Source organism: Dendrobates tinctorius, unplaced genomic scaffold (assembly GCF_039654945.1).
Source record: "Dendrobates tinctorius isolate UK_male_01 unplaced genomic scaffold, ASM3965494v1 ptg000020l, whole genome shotgun sequence".
In the NCBI taxonomy this organism is placed as follows: Eukaryota; Metazoa; Chordata; class Amphibia; order Anura; family Dendrobatidae; genus Dendrobates; species Dendrobates tinctorius.
Window position 1 is genome coordinate 15,506,911 of NW_027361688.1, and position 13,243 is coordinate 15,520,153.

At 46.4% G+C, this 13,243-nt stretch overlaps 1 protein-coding gene across 1 annotated transcript in view; it reads left to right on the forward strand.

Moving 5' to 3' along the window:
* Window positions 1-13,243, forward strand: part of ANO2 (anoctamin 2) — a 239,517-nt gene that overhangs the window by 167,192 nt on the left and 59,082 nt on the right. The window lies entirely within an intron of this gene.

Here is a 13,243-nt window from a genome sequence, read left to right on the forward strand (position 1 = left end):
GTCCTCAGTGAGCGTCTTCCCTGGCACTGGCAAGTCGCTCTAGCTCTCGGTCGCTCCCACTGTCTCCTGCTGCCTCTGTCCCAGTCTGCTGACTCATCGTCCCAGGGATTCCCCGCCCCTTTATACTGGTCCCGCCCCCAGCCCATCTGTCTGTCACAATGGTCCGTCCCCGAACTCTGTCCCCCGGGAATCGTTTCCTCCGGAACATAGATGACGGCTCCCTTGGTTCCAGCCTGGACACTCGTCAGGGGCTGTTCCTCCCGCCTCGACTACTGCAACCTCCTACTCTCTGGCCTCCCCTATAGCACTCTGGCTCCACTCCAGTCTATCCTACACTCTGCTGCCTGACTAATCCACCTGTCTCCTCGTTATTCCCCAGCCTCCCCCCCTATGCCAGGCCCTTCACTGGCTTCCTATTGCCCACTGGCTCCAATTCAAAACCCTAACCATGACATACAAAGCCATCCACAACCTGTCTCCTCCATACATCTGTGACATGGTCTCTAGGTACCTACCCGCACGCAACCTTCGATCATCTCAAGATCTCCTTCTCTACTCCCCCCTTATCTCTTCTTCCCACAACCGCATACAAGACTTCTCCCGTGCTTCCCCCATACTCTGGAACTCCCTTCCGCAACACAGCAGACTCTCACCATCAACGGAAACCTTCAAGAAGAACCTGAAGACCCACCTGTTCTGACAAGCCTACAGCCTGCAATGATCCTCGATCTACTGAACCACCGCACGACCAGCTCTCCCCTCTCCTACTGTATCCTCACCCATCCCTGTAGACTGTGAGCCCTCACAGGCAGGGTCGCCTCTCCTTATGTACTTGTGTATCCCTTGTCTTACACATGTTTATTGTACCTGTCTATATTTCCCCTTTTCACATGTAAAGCGCCATGGAATAAATGGCGCTATATAAATGCATAATAATAATAATAATAATAATAAAAATAATAATGTCGGTCTGATAAAGTAGCATACAAATACCAAATCTTATACAAAGTATACCCTATTTTTATTTAGTGGCTCACCAGGCTGTAAAATCTATGATAAAGTAGCTCTAACCATTCACAATGCAGCCGTCGTTCCTTACGGGTCACTATATCCTTCCACTAGATGGCAATCATCTACTGAAATTCGGAAAGTCCTTATAATTCGTATGTAGACGGTCTCCCCTCTATATAAAGGTGTCAACTAAGAATAAAAAATGTGAAAACCAACATACCCAAAATGTGTAACAGGATCCAGCTCAATCCTAAGCTTTATGGGCATCGGTAATAGTGTAACCTCCTATCTTAGTCGTCCTATATAACGACCTCTATGAGGTTTTACCAATTTCAGGTTGTTTGCTGCATCGCAAATATTTTTTGTATTACGAGTATTAGAGGAGAAACATGCACCTAAAATTCAATTTCTAGTTATGAGAATTTTCGTGAGTTTATGGAAAGTTGACAACCCAAAACTAGTGACTTTACTAAAGCTTTAACCTATGCATTAATTAGAAAGTTATGACATCACTAAGATTGCAGCCTATGAAATTGTTTGGAGCCAGTGACATCACTGAAATTGCAGCCAATGAAATTGTTTGAAGCCAGTGACATCACTGACAATGTATCCAATGGAATTACAAGAAACGAGAGACATCGCTTAGAGTGGAGCCTATCAGATCATTAGAAACCAGCGACATCACTGACAAAGTAGCCTGGCAATTCATTAGAAACTAGTGACATCACTAAGAATGCAGCCTATTAAATTAGAAAAGTTTTGTGACATCACTGAGAGTGCAGAAAATAAAATCATAAGAAACCAGTGACATCATTGAAAAAACAGATTATGAAATCATTAGAATATAGTGACATCACTGAGAATGCAGCTTTCCAAATTAGTAGAAACCTGCGACATTACTAAGAATGCAGCTAGTGAAATGATTGGAAATCAGTGACATCAGTGAGTAAGCAGCCTATATAATTAGCTGAAACCTGTTATATCACTAAGAGTGAAGTCTATAAAAACATTACAAACCTATGACATCACTGAAAATTCAGCCTATGAGGTCAGTAAAAACCTGTAAAATCACCGATAATGCAGCCTATGAGGTCATTAGAAACCTCTGACATCACCGAGAATGCAGCCTATGAGGTCATTACAAACCTGTGATATAACTGAGAATGCGGTCTATGAAGTCATTAAAAACCTGTGACATCACTGAGAATGTAGCCTATGAGGTCATTAGAAACCTGTGACATTACTGAGAATGCAGCCTATGAGGTCATTACAAACCTGTGACATCACTGAGAATGCAGCCTATGAGGTCATTAGAAACCTGTGACATCACCGAGAATGTAGCCTATGAGGTCATTACAAACCTGTGACATCACTGAGAATGCAATCTATGAGGTCATTAAAAACCTGTGACATCACTGAGAATGCAGCTTATGAGGTCATTAAAAATCTGTGATATCACTGAGAATGCAGCCTATGAGGTCATTAGAAACCTGTGACATCACCGAGAATGCAGCCTATGAGGTCATTACAAACCTGTGACATAACTGAGAATGCGGCCTATGAAGTCATTAAAAACCTCTGACATCACCGAGAATGCAGCTTATGAGGTCATTAGAAACTTGTGACATCACCGTGAATGCAGCCTATGAGGTCATTACAAACCTGTGACATAACTGAGAATGCGGCCTATGAAGTCATTAAAAACCTGTGACATCACTGAGAATGCAGCCTATGAGGTCATTAGAAACTTGTGACATCACCGTGAATGCAACCTATGAGGTTATTAAAAACCTGTGACATCACTGAGAATGCAGCCTATGAGGTCATTAGAAACCTGTGACATCACTAAGAGTGCAGATTATGACATTAGTATAAACCAGGGGCATCGCTAATGCAGTCAATTTGAGGGAGACCTTTATGTCTCTAGCGGTTAGGAAATTGCATCTCATAGCTAGAGTTGAGCGAAACGGGTCGAAAAATTTCAAAAGTCGCCGACTTTTGGCAAAGTCGGGTTTCATGAAACGAAACACGACCCTAGGATGAGGTCGGCCACGAGGTCGGCGCCAAAGTCGCGTTTCAAAAGTTTGTTTTGCGCTCTTTTTCAGCCAATCAGGATCCACGGACACTGTGGGCAACGTGATGACATAGGCAGGGGTCACCACTATCTTTCAGAAGGGCATGCAAGTGATTGGCTTGCTTTGGTGGGCATCACAAGGGTTATAAAAGGGCGTGCACGCCGACCGCCATCTTACTTCTGCCGATCTTAGCATAGGGAGAGGTTGCTGCTGCTGATTCTGTAGGGAGAGCGTTAGGCAGGGAAGAAGAAAAAAAAACTGCTTCTGCTGCTAGCGATTTTGCCTGTACAACACACCAGTCACTGTGTGTGCAGTGCAAGGGGAGGCTATATTGTGGTGGATCAGCGGTGTTGGTTGTTAGGCTGCCTTCTAAGGCTTCCTGACAGCTGCATTGCTGTTTACCCACTGCTCTGCAAACTGCTTTTTTTAAAAGCAATCCCAATTTTTTTTTTTGTCCTGCTGAGGTACTGAGCGTGCATTTTTTCACACCATACAGCGGTGTACGCTCCTCACACAGTACCGTGTAACGGCTGTTATCACAGCCACAGTGAAGATATCTGTGTGTCACTCTGTGAGAATAAGTCGAGGACATGTTCCGTTCTTACAGACCTGCACCTTCTAGTTTTGTCTAGCTTTCAAACAGTTAAATATATTTGCTGTTTGATCACATTCAAAACTATAGAGAGACAGCGTGTGTCAGTCCGTATACTTAAAAAACACGGAGCTTGACAATTTTACGTACACCGGACAGCCGTGTACGTGCACGCTCCTCTCAGTACCGTGTAACGGCTGTTATCACGGCCACAGTGAAGCTATCTGTGTGTCACTGTGGAAGGATAAGTGGAGGACTTGTTCTGTTCTTACAGACCTACACTCTAGGGAGATTCCTATTCTGCCCAATTCTACATACACCTTGTAGTTTGTGATACACTAGCCAATTTCTGCCTGTGACATAGCGCTCTGATATTCAGTGGGCCTCACACAATCCAAAAGTGTCCAGTGTCCACTAGTGTGTGCAGAAATTCAAAATCTCTGTGATCCTGTAGTCACTTTTTTCACACCTGTGCCATCGAGCCTGTGACATAGCGCTCTGATATTCAGTGGGCCTCACACAATCCAAAAGTGTCCAGTGTCCACTAGTGTGTGCAGAAATTCAAAATCTCCCTTATCCTGTAGTCACTTTTTTCACACCTGTGCCATCAAGCCTGTGACATAGTGCTCTGATATTCAGTGGGCCTCACACAATCCAAAAGTGTCCAGTGTCCACTAGTGTGTGCAGAAATTCAAAATCTCCCCTATCCTGTAGTCACTTTTTTCACACCTGTGCCATCGAGCCTGTGACATAGCGCTCTGATATTCAGTGGGCCTCACACAATCCAAAAGTGTCCAGTGTCCACTAGTGTGTGCAGAAATTCAAAATCTCCCTTATCCTGTAGTCACTTTTTTCACAACTGTGCCATCGAGCCTGTGACATAGCGCTGTGATATTCAGTGGGCCTCACACAATCCAAAAGTGTCCAGTGTCCACTAGTGTGTGCAGAAATTCAAAATCTCCCTTATCCTGTAGTCACTTTTTTCACACCTGTGCCATCGAGCCTGTGACATAGCGCTCTGATATTCAGTGGGCCTCACACAATCCAAAAGTGTCCAGTGTCCACTAGTGTGTGCAGAAATTCAAAATCTCCCTTATCCTGTAGTCACTTTTTTCACACCTGTGCCATCGAGCCTGTGACATAGCGCTGTGATATTCAGTGGGCCTCACACAATCCATAAGTGTCCAGTGTCCACAAGTGTGTGCAGAAATTCAAAATCTCCCCTGTCCTATAGACACCTTGTACCTTGTTTTACATTACTATATAGTTTGTTGGATTTTGTCTACATTTCTACAAAAAATGAGGAAGGCTGGTGGAAGAGGCCGTGGAATTGGGTGGGGGTTGGCAGCTGGTAATGATGGTGTTGGTGGTGGATCTGATGGTAGTGGCAAGAGCAAAATAGGACCGAATGCAGGAGGTGTTGAGCCTGCGTCATCGTCTGGCTCCATAAGGCTTCGAAGGCTTAGTTTTCTAGGAGTTGGCAAACCGCTTTTAAAGCCAGAGCATCAGGAAAAAGTTTTGTCTTACATTGCTGACTCAGCCTCCAGCTCTATCGCCTCCTCTTCTTCAGTTGTAAAAAGTAAAAGCACTGAGTCGTCATTGGAGGCTCATGTTCATGAACCACACCTTTCCTTGTGTCCTTCACCCCAACCAAGATTGAAGGATGACGCAGGCCATACTACTGATTACTCCATGGAGCTGTTTTCACATACCATGCCTGGATTATCAAGTGAAATGGTGAATTACCCAGGCCAAGATGAATCTGATATAGAGTGCACTGATGCACAGCCGCTGATAGATGATTCAGCTGGTACATTCACTCAGAGCACTACATTGTCCTCGCAGTGTACAGAGCCAGATTCTGACCCTGATGAGACTCAGGTGCCCCTTCCCGCACACTATACCACCATACACGGTGACACAGAAGAAGGTACACATGACATTGAAGAGGAGGTGATGGATGACCCAGTTGTTGACCCAGATTGGCATCCATTGGGGGAAGAGGGTGCTGCTTCCAATAGCTCAGATGAGGAGCATCCACAGCAGACATCGACATCGCAACAGCTGTTATCTGGCAGGCCCGGAGCACTCCAAAGACAGGTTCCAAAAATCAAAAGAGTTGCTGGACAGCTTGTCCAGAGGGTCAAAAGATCACAGCGTGCTAGGCCACAAAATGTCTGCCAAAGTAGGAAGAGTGCAGTGTGGCACTTTTTTGAACAAAATCCTCATGATCAGGCCAAGGTTATCTGTAAGAAGTGCGCAAAGACCTTTAGCCGAGGGAAAAATCTGAAAAATTTGAATACCAGTAGCATGCTTAGACATTTAACCACCATGCACTTGCAAGCATGGACACAACACCAAACCTCAAGTGCCACATGTGCAACTGATCACAAAGAAGGTAGTCAGCAACGCTACATTGTTTCCCCCACTGTAAGCCCACCAGTTAGCACAGCAGCAAATGTTGAGGTGTCGTTGCAAGGCCACAGCAGTCAGGGAATCCCACTGTTATATCAACGAAATACTGAATCTAGGCCATCAGAAAGAACACCAACTCCATCACCATCATCAACCCTCTCTCAGTACGCCCTGTCCACCGCTACTTCCGCCATATGCAGCTCTCAAGTCCAGCTCACCCTCCCAGACACTATGAGTAGGTCAAGAAAGTACTCAGTCTCTCATCCGCGTACACTGGGTTTGAACGCCCACATTGCCAAACTAAGCTCGTTTGAGATGATGCCCTATCGGTTGGTGGAAAGCGCAGCTTTCCGCGAACTCATGGCCTATGCAGTACCACGCTATGACCTACCCAGTCGCCACTTCTTCTCTCGCAAAGCCATCCCAGCCCTCCACCATCATGTAAAAGACCGCATTGTCCATGCACTCAAGCAGTCAGTGAGTGGAAAGGTGCACCTCACAACTGATGCATGGTCCAGTCGGCATGGCCAGGGCCATTACGTGTCCATCACTGTGCACTGGGTTAATGTGGTGGTTGCAGGGTCCACAGGGGACAGCGGTGGTGGGACAGTGCTGCCTAGCCCACGGTATAGGAAACAGTTGGCTGTAGGCGTTCGACCCTCCTCTTCCTCCTCCAGAAGTGAAAGCTCGTCCACAGAGCGCAGTCATACGAGCACTCCATCTGCAGCTGCCACTGTTGCACATGAGGTGTCCCCCTATCGAGCAGCTAGTGGAAAGCGTCAGCAGGCTGTGTTGCAGATGATGTGTTTGGGCGACAGACACACCGCTGAGGTGCTGGCCGAGTACTTGAAGCGACAAACTGAGTCATGGCTGGGCAGTGTACATCTTGAGGCAGGCAAGGTAGTTAGTGATAACGGCCGTAATTTTGTGGCAGCCATAGCCCTTTCAAAACTCAGCCACATACCTTGCTTGGCTCACACCTTGAACCTGGTGGTGCAGTGCTTCCTCAAAAATTATCCGGAGTTAACAGCCCTGCTCCAGAAGGTGCGAAGACTGTGCGCGCACATCCGCCGGTCGCCTGTACACTCCATTCGTATGCAGAAGCTGCAGCGATTGCTCCACCTTCCCAACCACCGCCTCATTATCGACATTGCAACAAGGTGGAACTCCACCCTGCACATGGTGGAGCGGCTGTGCGAGCAGAGGCAGGCCATAATGCATTTGTGGGAGGATACACGGCCAGGCACTTTGAGAGCAGACATGGAGTTGACAGGTGTGCAGTGGTCGAAGCTGAAAGACCTCTGTAAAGTCCTTCAGTGTTTTGAGGAATGCACATGGCTGGTAAGCGCAGACGACGCCATCCTAAGCATGAGCATCCCACTTATGCGTCTGCTCATGCAAACTTTGACGCACCTTAAGGAGCAGGCGTCTGCAGCCAATGTTGATGAGGAGGAAGAGGAGGAGGGAATCCTTGATGACATTCAGCCATTGTCTGCTCAGGGACCTCTCCTGGACGAGGTGGAGGAAGAAGAGGAGGAGGAGGATGATGATGGGGATGATTACTTAGGGGAGGAGGATGCATCTCGTGGGGCAAGTGAAAATGTTGGCGTGGCAAGGTCTGGTACAGGGTTTGAGCGTGACTGGAGAGATGTGGATTTGCCAGAAAGTGCTCCTCCACCCAGCACTCGCAGTGCATCATTGACACCGGGAACATTGGCCCACATGTCAGATTATGCCTTGCAGATCCTAAAAAGGGACCCCTGCATTGCCAAAATGATGAACGATGACGACTACTGGTTGGCCAGCATCCTGGATCCACGCTATAAAGGCAAATTACAAAACATCATGCCACAGGAGAACCTTGATCTAATATTGGCTACTAAATAAGCAACTCTGGTAAATCGGTTGCTTGAGGCATTCCCAGCACACAGCAGCGGTGATGGTTCTCACACGAGCCGTACGGGCTGGGGGCAGCTTGGCAGAGGTGTTCGTGGTGCACACAGCAGAAGTGGCGTTGGAGACAGGGGTTTCATGACAATGTTGTGGACTGATTTTTCAAGTACCGCTCACACAACTGGTAATACTGCATTGATGGAAAGTGACAGGAGACAGCAGTTGTCAACTATGGTTACAAACTACTTTTCCTCCCATATCGATGTTCTCCCACACAGGTCATTCCCCTTTGACTATTGGGCCACTAAACTTTACACCTGGCCTGAATTGGCACAATATGCCTTACAGGAGCTCGCTTGCCCAGCTGCAAGTGTGCTATCGGAAAGAGGCCTCAGTGCAGCTGGATCAATCCTGACAGAAAAAAGGACCCGTCTGTCAACCCAAAATGTGGATGATATAACCTTCATTAAAATGAACCATGCATGGGTTTCCAAGGATTTTGTCCCACCTTCCCCTGATGACACATAGGGTGACAGAAAAATGGCTTGCTTTGGTCCACCTCTTCCTGGGACTTCACCTATTTCGCCTTTTGCATCAGCTGAATGTCCAACATCAACATATGCCACTTTCTAAAACTCCCTAACTGTGCTGCCTCCCCCCCATGGCCGGGGTCACCACCTAGCGCACGACACCGTGCGAGTGCCTTTAGGCCGACTCTTGGGCGCGGGCACTGGCACAGGGTCCCTCATAGTGCAATCAAGTGTCTCTGACGGTGGTGGTGCACACCCGTCGTCAGGCACACCGCCGTACTATGAGGGGCCCAGTGCCAGTACCGACGCCCACGAGTGGGCCCCCCTTGCTTGGGCAGGGCCCCAGCATTTGCAATCTTTACCTCTCCCTGCTCCTCCGCTGTGTAGTCTGGGCCGTCAAATCCATACTGTGCCTGACACCGTCTGAGCCTGCCTCCTGATGTATAGACATATATTTTGAATGTGTACGCTATCCATACATGTTATCCGGGGATACGGTACCCTTTCTCACCTTTGTGCAATCACGTGCAATCCATACTGGGCCTAACACCGTCTGAGCCTGCCTCCTGATGTATAGACATATATTTTGAATGTGTACGCTATCCATACATGTTATCCGGGGATACGGTACCCTTTCTCACCTTTGTGCAATCACGTGCAAGCCATACTGGGCCTAACACCATCTGAGCCTGCCTCCTGATGTATAGACATATATTTTGAATGTGTACGCTATCCATACATGTTATCCTGGGATACGGTACCCTTTCTCACCTTTGTGCAATCACGTGTAATCCATACTGGGCGTGAGAACTGCTGGCGAGCTGTTAAGCAAGCTACAGCACCTGTGGTTTGCACACGTAAGTTTTTGATTTTTTCAGGAATGACGGTTAGGCCTAATTCCGGAACTGCGGTTGACCTGCACTTACTGGGAAATCATCGTTCGTGGGTAATAATTGTAATCAGTGATCCCCATCACTAACGTTGTTCAGCGGGTTATCTGCACCTGTAAGCGACAAACGCTGGCCTTTTCAGTGTAGCGCAGATGCAGCCACGGACATGTAAGGGCATGACACACCAGTTATTGGCCAATCTCATGTGCCAGAGCCTCACGTGTCCCTCTAGTAAGCCGGACTCGGACCGCGGGGCATGACGGAGTCTCGTTCGTTAACGGAATTAAGCTTGCAATGTGTGCATCTTTTCTGTAGCTGGCATGGTTGAGGTTTCCCAGGTGGAGTCGAATTTAACCATAGGCTCCACTCCTGGTGGTGCCCTTCTGGACATTCCTTTAAGGTTCAGCTTTGCAACCATACTGCCCACGTAAAACAAACACTTTGCCTTCATGAACGCTGTTTGGAGGGTCATGACTCGTGGGAATAACGCCGCCCAATCAGTTAACCTGCTAGAGAGATCCTTCGTTGCTCCCAAGCATGACATCACACTCCCTAGGAGGAAGGTAATGCCACTGTGGCGACCGTACTCCTGGGGGCGACACAAGTGCACTGATGCCCAGCCACTGCTCGATGAATCTGCTGGTACATTGACCCAGACCACTACATTCCCCTCGCACGCTACACGGCCTGAATCTGACCCTGATGAAACTCAGGTTACCCTTCCCATATACAGTTCCATCTTACACGGTGACAAAGAGGAAGCTGCAGATAAAAGTGCAGGTTCGGCCCACCCGCCATCAGACACACCACCGTACTATCAGGGGCCCTGTGCCAGTGCTGTCGCCAACGAGTGGGCCCCCCCTGCTTGCTCAGGATCACAGCACTTGCAAGGTTGAAATACTGTGCAGTGAGATGGAAGATGGGGACGACGAGGAGTCCAGACTAGTACAGGGATTCCCTAGCGAGGAGACTTATTTCATTGTTTTCAATGTTGGGACAGAAATTTTTGGGGAGCACTATACTCTGGAGAATGATAGATGGGGCCCACCATACACTGGAACATTCCAAAGGTGGACATCAGACACTGGAGCAGCATTTACAGGGCCCATTATACACTAGAGCATTAGAAATGGGGCCCATTATGTTTGGAGCATTATTTGGGCCCATAAGACAGTGGAGCTTCATCCATGGGGACCAACATATACTGTAGCATTATGTGGAGCTCATCATATACTGTTTCAAACATTATATGGGACCAATGATTCTGTATGGAGAAATAGATGGGCCTCGTCATGAGATGTAAAAAGTGAAGTATTTTTCATTGTACTATACCGCTATTTCTCTGCCGTATCGGAGCATGATGAGTTGTGGTATGTGTTAAAGGGGCGCTCTTTCGCCCAGGGCACATGAACACCTGGAGCCAGCCCTACCCCCCCACAACTTTAGCCAAATAACCCCCATTTTTCAGTGCGTAACTTGTATTATGAAGTTAATTAAGGTTGATAAGCTTAAGTAAGAAGAATTGATTCTTTTGGCATTCAAATGGGAACTGTAGGTGTGTTTCCTGTCCTCCTCTCACTGCCGACTTTTATTCCCCATTGACTTACATTGGGTTTCGTGTTTCGGGACGACCCCGACTTTTCCCTATAATCGGACGATCTTGCTCGACCCGACTTTTGGAAAAGTCGGGTTTCACGAAACGAAACTCGACCCTAAAAAACCAAAAGTCGCTCAACTCTACTCGTAGCATTTACAGTTGGGAGTTGTGGCTTCTCGCCCAGTGGAAATCCAAGGGTTTCTCACTAGTGCATTAGCACATACACTATACCTACACTGGAAACCATGAGGCAGCTTTAACATTGGCCCCGTATCAATTCTTTGGTCACATTGTATACATTCTCTTTGTAGATGAGCAAATAAGCCATGAGGATCAATTCCTAGGAAGTGATTAGTGACCCAAAGGTGGATTTAAATAAGTAATGAAATCTGGACAAGGGCGACGGACAATACAAAGCATTCCTAAAATTGTAGTCATTGGGTTGTAAGCTTTGATAAGTAGAAGGAAAAGCCTGGAGGATTTGAAGGTTTCAAACTCAGGTCATGGATAGTGATACATCATCTTAACAAGTATTTATACGCTCATCCATATGATGTTCATTGCTCCTTCTATGGTTCCTTAAATGGGTGCTTAACTGACTGAATGAGAAGAAAATGTCCTCCTAAAGTGTTGTAGAAACTGAGAGGGGCCAGTTTCTTAGTCCTGTCGATATCAACAAGTCGAGTCGACGGTCTATTATATATGGGGGCACCGGCTGACTAATGGATGGCAGAGACATTTCAATCCATCATAACCAATTTCGGAATGCCGATTGCATTGTTCTCCAAGAGCTAAGCAAACTTTCTTATAGCCGTAACGCTCCTGTGTATGGGAGTGTCGAATGAGATGGCTGTCGGCCGAACGATCGACCGAAGCATCGCTGCGTTCTTTTCAAACATTATTTGTTGTGGTTTTGGTAAAGGTTCAGCACTTGCTTGGTTTTTGCTGCAAACTTGCAGGTACACCTAGATACAGAAATAAGCCTAAGCGGTTTCTTGGGAATGAGGATCTCAAAGTTCTTTATGAACGGAGCAGTTGTGAGGAAGCATGACCACTGTTCCTTTTACTTCTATGTGTCTGTAGGATCAGTTGTCTATATGTGGGACGCCCACTCCCAAAATATGTATTATGACTCCATTCAGATAGAGGTCATGGAATCATGGTTCTTGTGTCCGGTTAGGGTCCTAACGAACCCTAATTTTTCAATATGTTGCAGGGGACACCAATGTTCTTGTGGAGCACTTTGTGTAAGCATGCATTTTTTAAAGTCACACTCTATGTCCATTCCTCCACACCTCATTCCCCACTTACCCAAATGTGCAATTAGGCACAGAGTCAGAAGAAAAATTTCGAAATGGCTGATTTTTGAGTGATTTCAAATGGTTTCATGAGATATGTTGACTCTTCTCAAGATCCAAAAAAGTCTCCTCTTTTTCTAGGAGTTACATAAGAACTGGAAAGTATGGCAAAAAATATTTATTAAAATGTCCCAAATTTTACAATTTAATACATTTTTTAAAGAAATCATTCTCCTACTTATCTGTGTTCTTCTTATCTAATTAACATCTTAAAAGACGCATAGACAAAACCTTGTGCAGCTGAATGCCAGGGCTCAAGGAACCTTCTGAAATTGTTGATATCCCGATGGTTTTGGACATTTCCGATTTCCGGTGGGGCCAGGAAGATTTTTCAACTTCCAGGAATTTTAAAGGCCTCCCGTTTTTCTAAGAGCCTTCTGGACATTTCCGAAAAGTTGGCAAGTATGCCAAAAACATTTCTAAAATGTACAGAATTTTTGAGAGAAAGTATTCCCTTACTGATAAGTGCACTCCATTTCTAATTAAAATCTTAAAAGGCCCTTCTGCACAAACATGCTGGTAAACATTAAGTACTAACAGGCTACTCAAGAGCTAATTGATGCACAGTGAACACTGAAACCTACAATTTCCATATTTCTATAGATTTTTATAGCTTTTACTAGCGTCAAATAAGCACCAGATTTCTCTTAGGAACGCAAACCCGAGTCAGCTGGCGGTCTTCTTGTGTAATTATCTCATTACATTTCTCGTGAGCTCCATACAGTAACATTTCATTTCGAGGTTGCGATCTTTAGGGTCTCGGTTTTGGCATTGGGCGCTTTGATGTTTTCCTCCTGCTGTTTGTTGAGTTTGAACATCAGAATTTCGTCTCCGATAGGGAATTTTAACGTCACGGGGATAACACAGAGAAAATGAGCGGAA